The following is a 19,408-nucleotide window of genomic DNA, read 5'->3' as shown; positions in this document are numbered from 1 at the left end:
CTGTGTACTTTTCGATCATATGCACACATTCTACTATCCCCTCTCCTACTTAACATCTCTTCTAAATCCTCCTGCCATCAGACCTTTCTAATGTCCAGCTTTTATAGACTCCAGATTACTTACCCAAATCTGACATTTCAAAGTTAGGAACTAGTTTTGAGAATGAACAGTTGATATTGTCTTTGACACTCAGTATACATTTTTTTAGCTCAAGACATTTTCTTGAAAATTTCTTCCTTTTAATTTTCTATGTAGCTGAATGCAATTCCACTGTGTATATATACCGCATTTTCATTATCCATGCATCAGTTGATGGAGATCTATGCTGATTAAAATTTATAGTTGTTATTTCACATTCATATTGATGTGCATTATTTAATCATTTTTCATATTTTTGGCTACATATACTTGGTGAACATAGAAAAACTATATTCACTTATATATGTATATGCAAAATACAATGCTGAGGTCTTTAGTGCTTCTCTATAATGCCTACATTGGGAAGCTGAGGCAGAACGACTGTGACTTCATTGGCAGCCTGGCATTCCTAGGACATTCTAGAGAAGTCTGAGATATCATTATCAAGTCTTGGTCTCAATATATCTTAAACTAAGTATCCAAAAAGTCAGTACTTGTTCTCTTTCTCTGTAAATTCTCCATGTTTTCAGTAAAATAAATATTTTTACAGGGACAAAAAACAAACCAGTTAGATTTGGATATGCTGAGCAAGTGCACAAAAGGAAAGTAGGACTCTGTTGCCATCTAGCTGACATTCCTTTATTCACTTATGAATGTCCAATTTGCATCTCATTGTCAGAATACCATCTTTATATGGAATTGTTCAGCCCTAATTACTTTTTCAGTGCTATACCAAAACACCATATCCAAGGCCACCTATAAAACAAATCCTTTTATTTGGCATATGGTTTTAGATGAATGGAGTTAATAGTGCCTAGCAAAAGGATGGCAGCAGGGAATATAAAAGTTCACAGCTGTAACTACAGAAAAGATGGAGAGAGAACACAGGAGATGGCCACAGGCGTTTGAAATCTCTAAGTTTATCCCCATGATTCTACTCCTTGAAACAGTCAACACCTCTCAAATTCTTTTCAATATGTTTCAACTAAGGGGATCACAAATCAAACATGTGAGTCCATGAGAGCCATCTCATTTAAAATATTTCCCTTGGATATTTGTAAAATAAGAAAGAAAGATGTATGTGATAATAGATATCCTCCTTGTTTGAGCATTACTCCCAAGGGAAAAATATAAATTGAATCATTGTAGATTGCATTGTTTACAATGCCTGTGTACATAAAATTATAATTGAGATTAATATGCCTTTCAGAAGCTCAAATTCAGGAGATAGATTTATTCTGAGTGCTAGGGAAGCATGGAAAATAAAGTAATCCACTTCAAGACAAAGAATGTCATAATCTGAGGCAATGAGATATAAAATTGTCTCTGATGTGTGGATAAGCTATAAAAAGTAAAACAACAAGCTTTTTATTTTGTTTTATATTTATTTATTTACATCCCAAATGCTGCTCCTCTTCCTGTTCCCCCCTCGCAGATTGTTTCCTCCATGCCCTTCTCCTCTGAGAGCGTTGGGCCTCCCTAGATATCCCCATACCCTAGTTATCAAATCTCCCCAGGATTATACTGATCATCTTCTTCATTCTAGACAAGACAACTCTGTTGGGGAACAGATATCACAGTCAGGCTACAGCCTTAGTTAGGACCTCCACTCCAGTTATTGGGGGACCTAAAGGAAGACTTAAGTGCATGTCTTCAACATATGTGTCTGGGGGCTTGGTCCAGTGCATGTGTGCTTTTGGTTGGTGGCTCAGTGTCTGAGACCTCCCAGGGGTCCAGGTTAGTTGATTCTGATGGTATTTCTATGGGGTTTCTATCCACTTCAGGGCCTTCAATCTTTCCCTCAAATCTACACAAGAGTCATCAACCTCCATCCAATATTTGGCTGTGAGTCTCTGCATCTGTTTCAGTCAGCTGCTGGACGAAGCCTCTCAGAGGATAGTTACACTTGACTCCTGAATGGTAGCCTAAGAGTATCATTAATAGTATCAGGGATTGGAGCTTGCTCATGGGATGAATCTCAAGTTGGGCTTGTAATTGGTTGGCCATTCCCTCAGTCTCTGCTCCATCTTTGTCCTTGCATTTCTATTAGATAGGACAAATTTTTGTAGGTCAGTTGGTGTCCTTATCTCTCCAATGGAGGTCTTGCCTGGCAACAAGAGGAGGCCTTTTCTAGTTCCATATTCTCACTGTTAGGCATCTCACCTAAGGTCATCTGTATTGACTTCTTGGAGTCTCCTCCTCCCAGGTTCTCAGGCTTTCTTGAAACTCCATCAAAAACCCTTTCTATTCCTACACAGATTTCCATCTATTCTTCAGGCCCACTGGGACACTCTCTTATCTCTCTCCATACCTGACTCTGACCCCCCACACGCATTTTCTTCTTCCTTCCCTCTCCCATCCAGTTCCCTCATTTTGCCTTGTATGACTATTTTATTACTATTTATTACTATTTTATAAACAAGAAAGCACCAATAGATAGATAGATAGATAGAGATAGATTTTTACGTGTGATACAATAAAAACATTCATTGTCCCTCTATTGGTGAGTACTCAAGAAAATAAAAAGAAAGAAAATGTCCATATGCAAGAATAAATGTTATCATTACCAGATGATCCAGCAATCTAGCAATATATACATTGTTTATTCACAGAACATGAATGAATCTTTTGAGAAGCAGTTACAGTGTGAAAATTTAAGTTAATTCACTGAAGAACATGTACTATGTGATTTCATTCAAATGAAATTTGAGAAGTGAAAATATATATAAGGAAAAAAATATAAGTCTGAACTACCAAAATTTTTGATCCAAAAATTTGTTATTAATTAGGTATGTGTATTTTTATGAATGTGTAAGTATAATAATGCTCATAGTATACACTTTTCTGAATCACATTTATCCCCTAAGTGTGTTCCCTTGAGTATAATTTAAAGTATATTTTTAAATACAGAGTCAGAGTACAGTCAATAAGGTGAAAATATAGTTGAATGATTTGCTTCAGCTCTTGTAATGCACTAGAGATTGTGAGCACAAAGTCTCAGAGATCATTTTATCCCTGATAATAACCAGCTCTGTGTTTCAATTACATTTCCATCTTTCTCTGAAATTTAGTCTTATGTAGATAGACAAAATATAAGTAAATTTCAAACTACACAGAACAACTAAGTTGTTGTTTCATATTGATAATGGATTTGAACTGCATTAACAGAACTTTAGCATCCTGCTTATTCTCTCTTCAGCAATCATATTCTGTTTTATTATTTTCACTTTTTGAGTTATTTTTCACATTCAAGAAGCCCACATAACTGTCCCTTCTTTGTATTCTGTTATACAGACCAGAACATTTGCATATTGTTCCCTAGGGAGGTCTTTGCCCTGTTGACCTGAGATAAAACCTCAAGTGTCCTCTTGCCTCCACTGATCACTCTCCTATGTTCATTTCCTCAAAATGATGAGTCCTGCCCAGTTCCTGTTTCTGCTAGTGCTCTGGATTCAGGGTAAGGAGTTTTGGAATGTGAGGAATGAGAATGGGGATGGAGAGTGATCTCTGGATGCCTATGTGTGCTGTTTATTTGTGGTGGGGCAGGTCATATTTTCCAGGATGTGAGGTTTTGTTACATCCTAATGAGAAATTCCAGATTGAATAGTAGCTGTACTAAGGTCAATATTCTGACATAGATTGGATAGAGTGGTATAGACTCTGATGTTTAGAACCATCAACACTCGTTTTATGACAAAGTATTTGATATATAATATTTTTAAATCTGAAAAACTGCAGGATCTTACTGGAAAAAAATAGCATTTTCAAGTAAGATTTCAAGTAGATTTATCAAGTAGATTTCACAAAGGTTGCTCAGGACCTTTGCACATGATTTTCCACTATTGTATTGTATTTTCAGAAACCAACGGTGATGTTGTGATGACCCAGACTCCACTCACTTTGTCAGTTACCATTGGACAACCAGCCTCCATCTCTTGCAAGTCAAGTCAGAGCCTCTTACATAGTAATGGAAATACTTATTTGAATTGGTTATTACAGAGGCCAGGCCAGTCTCCAAAGCTCCTAATCTATCTGGTTTCTAAACTGGACTCTGGAGTCCCTGACAGGTTCAGTGGCAGTGGATCAGGGACAGATTTCACACTGAGAATCAGCAGAGTGGAGGCTGAGGATTTGGGAGTTTATTACTGCCTTCAACATACACATGCTCCTCCCACAGTGATTCAGACCTGAACAAAAACTTCCTTGCCTGGGGCAGCCCAGCTGTCAATGTGCTGGTTGACTGGAGAGGAGCAGAGCATCCTGTGTCTGTGTGAGAAGGAGGGGCTGGGGTACATGTGTAATTGTTTGCAGCTGTGAGCTCAGGCTAGACTCATCTGACTGAATGAGAGGTTTGTCTAGCTCTCAAATGCCACCAACTTCTGTTCCTTCTTGCAATAACCATTGTGTTGCCTCTGCATCAGGAGAATTTTATCTAATTAATATAGCTGATTTTTGATGATTTTAACTATTTTTCATTAATTATTTAAGCTTCTTATTTGTTTTTTTAATGAAGTAAATGTGTTTGTTAAATTCACTTTCAGATTTTTAAATTCTTATATTTGTATCCATATGGTTTTTTTTATATCTTTCTAAGTAGACTTAGGAGCATTATTTTAAATGCCTTTTAAAATTATTGTGTAGATTTTATTTTCTAAATGATATTGTACCCAGAAATTTAGTATATAAAGTAGAGATGTAATTTTACTTCCTTTTCAGTATTTCTTAAGTCTTTATTTTGACCTTGGTAATTCTGGCATAATTGGTGGCTCCATGAATGGGTGCCAAAGTGGATTTAAGGAACAGGTGAGAACAGGAATGGGTAAGACTCCAAGATTGGCGTGGTTTGCAGCTCTAAGTGGCTAACAATCAGAAATTTTCTTTATTTATGCAGATTCCAAAACATTCATGGTTTCAAGAGGTATGGATCATATCATTTTATCCTGAGCATACTTTTCTAGTGTGCCCATGGTTGAAGGTTAAATGTGGGAAAAATTTTATTATCATCTCCTTATTCTTAATATTCTACAAATCATCTAAGTTAAGGAAGGAAGGAAGGAGGGAAGGAAGGAAGGAAGGAAGGAAGAAAGGAAGGAAGGAAGCAAGCAAGCAAGTAAGTACCTTGTGGTTTCAAGATGCTTAGATAGATTATAGATAGAATCTGAGCCAGTGCAAGCAAATTACCCTTCTTCAATCAGTATATTATTGTCTTTTAATGGTCAATCATATTATGTGCAGATTTGCCTAAGTCAAGCCTGAGAGTTCAGGTTTAGGTATTGTTGTAGTTATTTTTTGTAATCTTAATAGATTTTTTAATATAGCAATTTTTTATATTAATTAACATTACAACAACTGGGTGTTAACCAATCTTATCTAAGAATAAGAAATCCTTATACTTTATTCTTCTTGCATTCTTTTATATCATTCTTGACTCATTTATACATGGTATCATATTGCCTTAGTCATTCTAGCTTTTGTTGGTGAGTTCTTACTAGGGGCTTAATATGTATGGTCTTTTATCTTGTAGCTTATAACTCTAAGAAATTCTACATATACTCTAAAAAAAAAGCTCTGTCTATGATCTGTTGTTATTTGTCCTCTCCTGATGAACCTTGACAGCTTCTCCTGTGTTGAAACTATTCTAATTATTTTGTTTCTTGAACTTCCTTATGAACTGATAACAAACTCCAAGGCACAGAGAAGTCTCCCAAGTAAGATCAAGTAAGGTTGCATCCTTGAGAGCAGGAGTAGTACATTTAGTATTTTCTTAGGGGAATACAGAGATAATTTTTTTCAGAGAACACATTGTTGAATAATTATGTTAATAGCTCAGAAGAGTTTAACATGCAGAAACTGAAATTGGTAGTAAAGGGCATCCCAGCTTTGCTGGCATCTTGTCAAAACACTGTTTGCCTAGGAAATAGCTGTGCCACATATTTGTTGGTTGTACAAGTTTTATTGATGGTTTTCATACTGAAAGATATTCCCATGGAAATATGCGAAGGAAGTAGCCTGGCAACTGAAGGCTGTACTTAGTTTTCAGTGTGTATGGTATTGTAGTAAGTACAGGTACAGCAGTGTAATCCTTCAAATGTAATCATCAACAGCAAATCCTGCAAGTGTAGCAGTGGTTGATCCTTTGTGTTCTAGGGTTAGCCTATCTACTGATATGTGGTTCTTCTCAGTTTGTGTGTTACCTTAATTCAAAGAAAGGTTTGGGTCAGGGCATCATAGTGTCCACAGCCTTAGCAGGTTTCTCTACTCTTTCTCAATCTGTGGACGATCCACATTTCTCTAGAGTGCCTGTGGAATTACAGGTAGACATAATGCTTTGATGAATGAGAACACAATATAGACTGATGTCCTTTATGAAAAAGTGAAAGAGTGAGAACTTTGCAACAGCTCCCCTCAGTGACTGTGAGGAAAAATTCACCTGCTAGAAGACTTCTGGGATATCTATAGGAATGATAGGAACTTACTTCTATACTCTGACATGTACAGCAGTTGCTTTTGTGTGCAAGTTATTCTCATTCAGTAAATCTATATACAGACTCAGAGCACTTCATATTCTTGCAATGCCATGAGATTTAAGTTCCTTAGTATCTTCATGATGTTTCATTTCACTCCAGTGGGGTTTCTCTATACTCCAACTGAACAGTATTTATTCCTCACTCTAATTCTTGTGTAAGGGCAAGCATTGCAGGCCCTCCTCATCAGTTATTGTTCTGGATGTCTTTGTGAATGTATCATGAATCAACAAGTCTCTCTGTGTGTGAATTAATCTGTCTAATACCTGCCTATCCCTTATTCATCTACCTTCTCTCTAACATCTATCTATCTCTCTGTCTATCTCTCTCTCTCTCTATCTATCTATCTATCTATCTATCTATCTATCTATCTATCTATCATCTATTTATCTACCTATCAGTCTATTGTCTCTTTTTCTCTTTGTCAATTTCACTGTCTGTCTCTTTTTCAACAATTACATATGTATATACAATTTTACTATTTCTAACCTCTTCCTACTTCTGATGACCTCATCTTCCCAATTGATCTTCCTTCTACGTTCCTGCCCTTTGTTGCAGAGAGCCACAGATACTTATATTCATTGCAGCAATGCAAGTCTAGTCATTTTCCTTTAGTAAGTTATTTCTTTAAATAAAACTGCCCTGTCATTTATTGAAAAGAATTTTTCTTCCTCTGTCCTTCCTTTCCTTCTCAATGTATCCCTCTTTCAATCTTTATTATCCAGCCCTCCCTATATCCTATCCATACAGCCCTCTTTCTCTCTTCAATATCATTGACTTTAAAAAGTAGTTATCCTCCACTCTTAAAGATTTCTGGTGAAATGTGTGTTTGTGTTCATTTTTAGTACTTAATAATTGTCAAACATTCAGATGTTCAATTAATGCTTTCATAATTGAATGAGCAACAGGTCCTCGAAAACATAATGAACATGGGGGACAAACACTGAAAAACATTGGTCCACAGTCCTCACAAAAGTCTCAGCAGGAGAGAGCTGCTCTCACTCCTCAGTCCATCAATGAGTGACGCTTGATCCAATAACTGCACAAAGAGGGGCCCAGAAGGAGCTCACAGGGCACAGGAATAGCAGAGCAGCTGGGGAAGTGATCCTTGAGGTTTCCATCTGTAACCTGGAGCTAAGGCTGTCCCACAGCCTTCTGCACCCAAATGCTTCTCAGGAGAGAGCTGGTCTACCAGTAGTGTTGACACACCTAATGTCACAGGATCACAGGTCCACAGGAGGGATAAGCTTCAGTCAGAGACAGCAAGACCAACTAACAACACAGATGACCATATGTCAAGAGTGAAGGGCAAGAACCTAAACAACTGAAACCAAGGCTACTTTGCATCACCAGAACCCAGTTCTCCAACCACAGCAAGCCATGGATAAAACAATATACCAGAAAAGCAAGATTCAGACTTAAAATCATTCCTTGTGATGATGATAGTTACTTTAAGAAGGATATAAATAACTCCCTTAAAGAATTATAGGAGAACCCAGGTAAACAGCTAGAAGCCCTTAAAGAGGAATGACAAAAGTCTCTTTAAGAATTATAGAAAAGCCCAATCAAATAGGTGAAGGAAGTGAAAAACCGTCCAAAATTTAAAGATGGAAATAAAAACAATAAAGAAATGACAATGGGAGACAACCCTGGAGATAGAAAACCTAGGGAAAAGTTCAAGAGTCATAGATGCAAGCATCCCCAACAGAATACAACAGATAGAAGAGATAATCTCAGGTGCAGAAGTTACCATAGAAACATCGATACAACAGTCAATGAAAATGCAAAATACAAAAAGCTCCTTACCCAAATCATCCAGGTAATTCAGGGCACAATGAGAAAACCAAACCTAAGGCTAATAGGCATAGAAGAGAGTAAAAAAGAGTCCCAATTTAAAGGGCCAGTACATATCTTCAACAAAATTATAGAAGAATACATTCAAACCTAAAAATAGAGATGCCCATTAACATACATGAAGCCTACAGTACTCCAAATAGACTGGAGCAGAGAAGAAATTCTTCCTGTCACATAATAATCAAAACAAATGTGCAAAACAAAGAAAGACTATTCAACGCAGTAAGAGAAAAAACAAGTAACATATAAATGTACACCTATCAGAATAACAGCATACTTCTCACCAGAGATGATGAAATCCAGAAGGTCCTGGGCAGATGTTGTAAAGACCCTAAGAGAACACAAATGCCAACCTAGGCTACTGTAACCAGCAAAACTCTCAATTAAAAAACAAGACATTTCGGCACAAGTCCCTTCCGGTCCACTCCAACACAGGGGTGCCTTGCCCCTGGAGTCTCCGGACACACACAATGACTAACACTGGATTCCCCATGGGATCCTAAGACCTCTGGTGAGTGGAACACAGCGTCTGCTCCAATCCAATTGCGCAGGACTTGAGACTGCATTAACTAGGGAAACAGATAACCCGGCCTGATCAGGAGCACAAGTCCCTTCCAGTGCACTCCAGCACCGTGGTTCCTTGTTTCTGGACACCCCCAAGGTCCTCACAGGACCCTCCATGGGATCTTAAGACCTCTGTTGAGTGGAACACAACTTCTGCCAGGAGGCAGGTTCAAACACCAGATAGCTGGGCACCTTCCCTGCAAGAGGAGTTCTTGCCTGCAGAGAGTACTCTGACCACTGAAACTAAGGAGAGAGCTAGAATCCCAGTTCTCCTGATAGAGGCTAACATAATCCCCCGAGGAACAAGCTCTAACCAGAAACAACTATAATAACTAGCTCCAGAGATTACCAGATGGCAAAAGGCAAACATAAGAATCATATTAACAGAAATGAAGACCACTCACCATCATCAGAACGCAGCACTCCCACCCCACCTAGTCCGGGGCACCCCAACACAACCGAAAAGCTAGACCCAGATTTAAAAGCATATCTCATGAAGATGGTAGAGGACATCAAGAGGGACTTTAATAACTCAAGTAAAGAAATACAGGAGAACACAGCTAAACAGGTAGAAGACCTTAAAATGGAAACACAAAAATTCCTTAAAGAATTGCAGGAAAACACGACCAAACAGGTGATGGAATTGAATACAACCATCCAAGACCTAGAGCGGGAAGCAGACACAATAAAGAAAACCCAAAGTGAGGCAACACTGGAGATAGAAACTCTAGGAAAGAAATCTGGAACCATAGAATTGAGCATCAGCAACAGAATACAAGTGATGGAAGAGAGAATCTCAGGTGCAGAAGATTCCATAGAGAACGTTGGCACAACAATAAAAAAAAAAAAAAGGAAAATGCAAAAAGATCCTAACTCAAAACATCCAGGAAATTCAGGACACAATGAGAAGACCAAACCTACAGATAATAGGAGTTGATGAGAACGAAGATTTTCAACTTAAAGGGCCAGCAAATATCTTCAACAAAATTATAGAAGAAAACTTCCCAAACCTAAAGAATAACATGTCCATGAACATACAAGAAGCCTACAGAACTCCAAATAGACTGGACCAGAAAAGAAATCCCTCAGACACATAATAATCAGAACAACAAAGCACTAAATAAAGAGAGAATATTAAAAGCAGTAAGGGAGAAAGGTCAAGTAACATAGAAAAGCAGGCCTATCAGAATTACACCAGACTTTTCACCAGAGACTATGAAAACCAGAAGAGCCTGGATAGATGTTATACAGACACTAAGAGAACACAAATGCCAGCACAGGCTACTATACCCGGCCAATCTCTCAATTACCATAGATGGAGAAATCAAAGTATTCCACGACAAAACCAAATTCACATATTATCTTTCCATGAATCCAGCCCTTCAAAGGATAATAATAGAAAAAAACAATACAAGGCCGGAAATCACACCCTAGAAAAAGCAAGAAAGTAATCCCTCAACAAACCTAAAAGAAGACAGCCACAAGAACAGAATGCCAACTTTAACAACAAAAATAAAAGGAAGCAACAATTACTTTTCCTTAATATCTCTTAATATCAATGGACTCAATTCCCCAAGCAAATAGTCTGAAGAAACAAGCTGGAGTAGCCATTCTAATATTGAATAAAATCGACTTCCAACCCAAAGTTATCAAAAAAGACAAGGAGGGATACTTCATACTCATCACAGGTAAAATCCTCCAAGAGATACTCTCAATTCTGAATATCTATGCTAAAATGCAAGGGCAGCCACATTCATTAAAGACACTTTAGTAAAGCTCAAAGCACACATTGCACCTCACAGAATAATAGTGGGAAACTTCAACACACCACTTTCATCAATGGACAGATCGTGGAAACAGAATCTAAACAGGGACACAGTGATACTAACAGAAGTTATGAAACAAATGGACTTAACAGATATCTACAGAACATTTTATCCTAAAACAAAGGGACACACCTTCTTCTCAGCACCTCACTGGACCTTTTCCAAAATTGACCACATAATTGGTCACAAAACATGCCTCAACAGATATAAAAATATTGAAATTGTCCTATGCTTCCTATCAGACCATCATGCACCAAGGCTGATCTTCAATAACAACATAAATAATGGAAAGCCAACATTCACGTGGAAACGGAAGAACACTCTTCTCAATGATACCTTGTTCAAGGAAGGAATAAAGAAAGAAATTAAAGACTTTTTAGAGTTTAATGAAAATGAAGCCAGAACATACCCAAACTTATGGGATACAATGAAAGCATTTCTAAGAGGGAAACTCATAGTTCTGAGTGCCTCCAAAAAGAAACTAGAGAGAGCACACTCTAGCAGCTTGAAAAAATTTACCCAAGAGGAGTAGACGGCAGAAAATAATCAAACTCAGTGGCGAAATCACCCAACTGGAACTAAGAAGTATTCAAAGAATTAAAGAAATGAGGAGTTGGTTCTTTGAGAAAATCAACAAGATAGATAAACCCTTAACTAGACTCACTAGAGGGCACAGGGACAGCATCCTAATTAACAAAATCAGAAATGAAAAGGGAGACATAACAACAGATCCTGAAGAAATCCAAAACATCATCAGATCCTTCTACAAAAGGCTATACTCAACAAAACTGGAGAACCTGGATGAAATGGACAAATTTCTAGACAGATACCAGAAAACAAAGTTAAATCAGGATCAAGTTAACGATCTAAACAGTCCCATATTCCCTCAATGTAATGCAGTATATAAACAAACTTAAAGAAGAAAATCACGTGATCATCTCCTTAGACGCGGAGAAGGCATTTAATAAAATCTAACACCCATTCTTGATAAAAGTCTTGGAAAGATCAGGAATTCAAGGCCCATACGTAAACATGATAAAAGCAATCTACAGCAAAACAGTAGCCCACATTAAAGTAAATGGAGAGAAGCTGGAAGCAATCCCACTAAAATCAGGGACAAGACAAGGCTGCCCACTTTCTCCTCATGAAACTACAAAGCTTCTGCAAGGCTAAAGACACCATCAATAAGACAAAAAAACCACCAACAGATTGGGAAAGGATCTTCACCTATCCTAAATCAGATAAGGGACTAATATCCAATATATATAAAGAACTCAAGAAGGTAGACTCCAGAAAGTCAAATAACCCCATTAAAAAATGGGGCTCAGAACTGAACAAAGAATTCTCACATGAGGAATACCGAATGGCAGAGAAGCACCTGAAAAAATGTTCAACATCCTTAATCATCAGGGAAATGCAAATCAAAACAACCCTGAGATTCCACCTCACACCAGTCAGAATGGCTAAGATCAAAAATTCAGGGGACAGCAGATGTTGGCGAGGATGTGGAGAAAGAGGAACACTCCTCCATTGTTGGTGGGATTGCAAGCTTGTACAACCACTCTGGAAATCAGTCTGGCGGTTCCTCAGAAAATTGCACATAGTACTACCGGAGGATCCAGCAATACCTCTCCTGGGCATATATCCAGAAGATGTCCCAACCGGTAAAAAGGACACATGCTCCACTATGTTCATAGCAGCCCTATTTATAATAGCCAGAAGCTGGAAAGAACCCAGATGTCCCTCAACAGAGGAATGGATACAGAAATTATGGTACATTTAAACAATGGAGTACTACTCAGCTATTAAAAAGAATGAATTTATGAAAATCCTAGCCAAATGGATGGACCTGGAGGGCATCATCTTGAGTGAAGTAACACAATCACAAAAGAACTCACACAATATATATTCACTGATAAGTGGATATTAGCCCAAAACTTAGGATACCCAAGATATAAGATACAATTTGATAAACGCATGAAACTCAAGAAGAATGAAGACCAAAGTGTGGACACTGTGCACCTTCTTAGAATTGGGAACAAAACACCCAGGGAAGGAGTTACAGAGACAAAGTTCGTAGCTGTGATGAAAGGATGGACCATTTAGAGACGATCCAGACCAAATAGATGTACAGCTGCTTACTGTATGCCATTCACTCCATCCTCACTCACCAGGAGTTTGCTTATGAATAAAGCTTTTGGAATAACTAAAAAAAAAAAAAAAAAAAAAAAGACAAAAAGGCCACCAACAGATTGGGAAAGGATCTTTACCTATCTTAAATCAGATAGGGGTCTAATATCCAATATATATAAAGAACTCAAGAAGTGGACTCAAGGAGCTGAATGGATCTGCAATCCTATAGGTGGAACAACAATATGAACTAACCAACACGCCCGCCCCTCCCGCTCCCAGCCGCCGGAGATTGTGTCTCTAGCTGCATATGAATCAGAAGATGGCCTTGTCAGCCATCAATGGAAAGAGAGGCCCATTGGTCCTGCAAACTTTATATGCCTCTGTACAGGGGAACGCCAGGGCCAAGACGTGGTAGTGGGTGGGTAGGGAGTTGGTGGGGGAGCGTGTGGGGGACTTTTGTGATAGCATTGGAAATGTAAATGAAATAAATACCCAATAAAAAAGATATGAAATTGGAGACATAAGAACAGAATCTGCAGAAATCCAAAAAAATCATCAGATGGTACTACAAAAGCCTATACTCAACAAAACTCGAAAACCTGGATGAAAGGGACAATTTTTGAGACAGATACAAGATACCAAAGTTAAATCAGGATCAGACTAATGATCTAAACAGTCTCATATCCCCTAAAGGAATAGAAGCCGTCATTAATAGTCTTTCAACCAAAGCAAGCCCAGGATCAGATGTGTTTAGTGCAGAGTTCTATCAGACTTTCAAAGGTCTAATTACGGGTCTCCTCAAACCATTCTACAAAATAGAAACAGAAAGTTCTCTACCCAATTGTTCTATGAAGCCACAATCTGATACCTAAACCACACAAACACTAAACAAAGAAAGAGAACTTCAGGGCAATTTCCCTCACGAATATCAACGCAAAAATACTCAATAAAATCCTCGCAAACCGACTCCAAGAACACATCAAAATGATCCTCTATCATAATCAAGTAGGCTTCATCCGAGGTATGCAGTGATGGTTCAACATATGGAAATCCATCAACTTAATCATCTATATAAACAAACTAAAAGATAAAAACTACATGATCATCTCATTAGGTGCTGAAAAACATTTGACAAAATCCAACACCGGTTCATGATAAAAGTCAGTATGATTCTTCTAATAAGCACAAACGGCTTTATAATCATCCCATTCCTGAATTCTTCAAAATGTGCTTGAGAGTCATCCTGAATTTCTTCCAGTAGAGGGAGACATAACTCTTGTTGTTTTATGAGAGAGATTGCATCTCAAGTCACTGTTTCCAAAAGACCTTTAAATTTTTCTATATTCAATTAGCTGTACACTCATAGCAAGTTGTCAAAAAATGTATAGGCAGTAACTTGTGCACCTTGCACACAACCTTCTATTTGGTTGCTATCCTTTATAACAAGTGAGGAAATTGAAGAATTTTTATATTATTAATGAACTCATTTGCATCTATTTGCCTCAGTGGATGTTGTGTGTGTATGTGCAGTTTCTCTAAGCATATTGGTCATGCAAATTATCTGTGTTTTCAGAACCATAATCATGTATTCACCTGAACTGCTACCACAAAACTCAGTGGTGTTATTACCCCTCCCCCAACTCATAGCAAGCACTACAGGAAAATTTTCACACAATATGTACAATTTGCTTTGGGTGTATTTTACTCTGTTGTATTTCCAAGCTGTGTGCACGAAGAATTAGCTTTTCTTTGCCTACAAGTAGAAGTCCCTGGTATTGAAGACCCCCAGTTCCCCAAGTTACTAGATGAGGAACATTTAAGCACTTACTGAGTTCTAGCTACTTCTGGAAGAACACTTATCAAACATTTTTTTTTCTTTTACTAGTTTTGGTGTGAAAATGAGTTTTCATTTCTCTGTAATGGTACTCAAGGTTTTTAAAAAAAACTTGATTTGTATTATAATTCTTCTTTTAGTGGTAGAAACATTTGCAAAAGTACTTTTTAGTGTTATCACTTTGTAGTTCCATGAAAAACATTCAAGTATCCACTTCTCTTGAATACTTACTGTCAGGAGGCTAATACTATATTTTAAATTGTGCCATACCTTATATAGATTTAAAATGACTTTCTATAGCAAGTCATGATGTTTAATTTTTAAAAATCTGTTTGTGTCTTCTTTATGCCTTATTCAGGAAATTACCCACGTGTACATTTTCTCTTGTTCAGATCAAACTATTTATAATGTTACTGATGTGATTTTATTATTTTGCATTTTTTGTTTTATATTCTAAATAAAAGACTCTATTTGAAAACATAATTTCTCTCTTTCTTTCTTTTAAGAGAGGGAGTATTTTATTTAAAACCTGTCAGTGAAGGGGACAGCTTGGGTCTCTGAAAAATCATCCATAAGTCAGTCCTGTATGAAAGCACACATTGACACATACAAATTAACTGATCAAAACACAACTTTCTATGTTGGAACAGAATAAACATCCCTGTGGAAGCAGAACCTTTTGACATTTAATTTAGCATTCCTCTCCTTCTTCCTCACCCTTGCCTTCCACAGAATCCACACCAACCTCCTCATAATCCTTCTCGAGGGGAGCCCTGTCCTCACTGGACTCAGAGAACTCCCTCTCCTCCATGCCCTCACCCACATACCAGTGCACAAAGACATGCTTGGCATACATCAGATCAAACTTGCTATCTAGGTGAGCCCAGGCCTCAGCAATGGCTGTGGTGTTGCTCAGCATGCCCACAGCTCTCTGGGTCTTATCCAGGTCACCACCAGATACCACAGTGGGAGGCTGGTAATAAATGCCAACCTTGAAGCCTGTGGGGTACCAGTTCACAAACTGGATGGTACTCATGGTCTTGATGGTGGCAATGGAAGCATTGACATCTTTGGGAACCACATCACCATGGTACAACAGGTAGCAAGCCATGTATTTACCATGGCAAGGGTCACATTTCAACTTCTGGTTGGCTGGTTCAAAGAAGGCACTGGCGATTTCGGCTACAGAAAGCTGCTCATGGTACGCTTTCTCAGCAGAGATGGAAGTGTCACAAGTGGCCAGATGGAAGTAGATTCTAGCGAAGGGTACCAGGTAGGTTCGGAATTCTGTCAGATCAACATCCAGGGCCCCATCAAATCTGAGGAAAGCAGTGATGGAAGACACAATCTGACCTATCAACCTGTTTAGGTTAGAGTAGGTTGGGCACTGAATGTCGAGGTTTCTACGACAGATATAGTTGGCTTATCGTTTACCATGAAGCCACAATCAGAGTGCTCCAGGGTGTGTGGGTGGTGAGTATGGAATTGTAGGGCTCTACCACAGCAGTTGAAACCTGGAGGGGGGGGGCGGTGGATAATTGGAGAATTCCAGTTTGGACTTCTTTCCGTAATCAAGAGAGCTGCTCCTTAGCAGGGACATGAACCCAGAGTCAGTTCAACCACCAAAGATGTGGAAAACCAAGAAGCCCTGGAGACCCGTGCACTGGTCAGCCAGCTTGCGAATCCTGTCCAAGACTCGCAAGAAGGATCTCCTTGCCAATGGTATAGTAGCCACGGGCATAGTTATTTGCAGCATCTTCCTTGCCTGTGATGAGCTGCTCGGGTGGAAGAGCTGGCGGTAGGTGCCAGTGCAAACTTCGTCTATAACTGTGGGTCTACGAGCACTGCCCTTGGCACATGTTTATCAGTTCTTGTCTCACTGAAGAAGGTGTTGAAGGAGTCATTGCCTCCCACAAAGGTCTTGTCACTTGGCATCAGGCCATGGGGCTGAATGCTATGTTCCAGGCAGTAGATCTCCTAGCAGGCATTGCAGATCTGGACAGCAGCTTGGCCAAGGTAGATGGAGTAGATGGAGATGCACTCACGCATGGTTGCTGCTTCGCGACTGCCAGTGCAGTGAAGGCTCTATGCGCCAGTATAGGGGAATGCCAGGACCAGGAATGGGAGTGTGTGGGTTGGGGAGCAGTCGGAGGGAGGAGGGGATAGGGGATTTTTCAGAGGGGAAAGTAGGAAAGGAGATAACATTTGAAATGTAAATAGAGAAAATACCTAATAAAGAAAAAAAAAAAAAAGAGAACCTGCTTTGAATACATAGTTCCTATGCATTACATTTTAGTTTGAAATCCATCATTATATCCACTAGCTAAATTTTATTTTAGACTCAGTATTTTGAGGTCTAAACAATTAATATTTCCTCTTATGTAGCTGAGATTAAGTCAGCAAACCACACAAAATTAATACTTCATCATTTTCATCCTTGCTGGCTGTGTTAGCACATTTTCATTTACAGGCTATGATTTGATTAAGTCCTGGATTTTAAGTATTGTAATTTTTGCTATAGTAAATAAGCAATTTCATGTATTTTAACTATTCTCTACACATCCACTCTCTTGGAACATTTTACTGATTTAATTATACTCTGTAGCAAATCATTCTGAATATATAATTTTGTAGAATTGGGTTTGCTCTTGATGTGTTTTCCTTTCAATTTACTACAGAGAGTTGTTTATTTTCTGTATAGCATTTTTTACTTAAGTAGAACAGGCTATATTCACACAGAATATCTTCCTCAATAAGTGTCATGAATTCTACCATTACAGATATTTAGTACAATAACCAGCTTCTCTTTGTACAGATTTTTAATGATCTTATTGCTAAAATCATATTCTGAGTTTGTCAGGGTCCTTTTGACCTCATTTTTGCAAAATACAAATATCTTCCTCAATAAGTGTCATGAATTCTACCATTACAGATATTTAGTACAATAACCAGCTTCTCTTTGTACAGATTTTTAATGATCTTATTGCTAAAATCATATTCTGAGTTTGTCAGGGTCCTTTTGACCTCATTTTTGCAAAATACAAGAGCTGTAAGGATTGAAAGAGTAATAATTGGTCTCAATGTATTTATTTTTTTTAAATTCAAGACAAGGATGAACATTTGGGGCCTGAAGTGATGTTATAATTGGAATCTGTAGTGTTTGCCCAAGTGCCCAGGTGAAAATTTAATCTTTAGTAGATTATTCTATTAGGAAACATTAGGAAGTGGAATAAACTAAGATTAGTTATAGCAAAAAGTAACCGCATAGTGTTTCTGAAGAAAAAATACTTTCTGATTTTCTTTTTTTTAAAATATATTTTATTACGTATTTCCTCAATTACATTTCCAATGCTATGCCAAAAGTCCTCCATACCTTACCCCCTCTCCCCCATTTCCCTAACCACACATTCCCATTTTTTTTTTTTGACCCTGGCGTTCTCCAGTACTGGGGCATATAAAGTTTGTGTGTCCAATGGGCCCCCCTTTCCAGTGATGGCCAACTAGGCCATCTTTTGATACATATGCAGCTAGAGTCAAGAGCTCCGGGGTACTGGTTAGTTCATAATGTTGTACCACCTATAGGGTTGCAGGTCCCTTTAGCTCCTTGGGTACTTTCTCCAGCTCCTCCATTGGGAGCCCTGTGATCCCTCCACTAGCTGACTGTGAGCATCCACTTCTGTGTTTGCTGGGCCCCAGCATAGTCTCACAAGAGACAGCTATATCAGGGTCCTTTCAGCAAAATCTCGCTAGTGTATGCAATGGTGTCAGCGTTTGGAAGCTGATTATGGGGTGGTTCCCTGGGTATGGCAGTCTCTAGATGGTCTATCCTTTCGTCACAGCTCCAATCTTTGTTTCTGTAACTCCTTACATGGATATTTTGTTCCCAATTCTAAGAAGGGGTACAATGACCCCACTTTGGTCTTCATTCTTCTTGAGTTTCATGTGCTTAGCAGATTGTATTATATATCTTGGGTATCCTAAGTTTTGGGCTAATATCCACTTATCAGTGAGTATATATTGTGTGAGTTCCTTTGTGATTGTGTTACCTCACTCAGGATGATGCCCTCCAGGTCCTTCCATTTGGCTAGGAATTTCATAAATTCATTCCTTTTAATAGCTGAGTAGTACTCCATTGTGTAAATGTACCACATTTTCTCTATCCATTCCTCTGTTGAGGGGCATCTGGGTTCTTTCCAGCTTCTGGCTATTATAAATAAGGCTGCTATGAACATAGTGGAGCATGTGTCCTTCTTACTGGTTGGAACATCTTCTGGATATATGCCCAGGAGAGGTTTTCCTGGATCCTCCCATAGTTCTATGTTCAAATTTCTAAGGAACCGCCAGACTTATTTTCCAGAGTGGTTGTACAAGCTTGCAATCCCACCAACAATGGAGGAGTGTTCCTCTTTCTCCACATCCTCGCCAGCATCTGCTGTCACCTGAATTTTTGATCTTAGCCATTCTGACTGGTGTGAGGTGGAATCTCAGGGTTGTTTTGATTTGCATTTCCCTAATGATTAAGGATGTTGAACATT

The 19,408-nt window shown here is 38.5% G+C and overlaps 1 pseudogene; it reads right to left on the bottom strand.

Moving 5' to 3' along the window:
- Positions 1-15,564: 15,564 nt before the first annotated feature.
- On the bottom strand, positions 15,565-16,922 carry LOC147003960 (tubulin alpha-1A chain-like; annotated as a pseudogene).
- Between the last annotated feature and the right edge of the window lie 2,486 nt (positions 16,923-19,408).

The sequence above is a fragment of the Mus caroli genome, unplaced genomic scaffold, assembly GCF_978045245.1.
Source record: "Mus caroli unplaced genomic scaffold, Mus_caroli_1 scaffold_7, whole genome shotgun sequence".
In the NCBI taxonomy this organism is placed as follows: domain Eukaryota; kingdom Metazoa; phylum Chordata; class Mammalia; order Rodentia; family Muridae; genus Mus; species Mus caroli.
The sequence above is the reverse complement of the archived record's forward strand: the minus strand, read 5'-3'. Positions and strand labels throughout refer to the sequence as shown.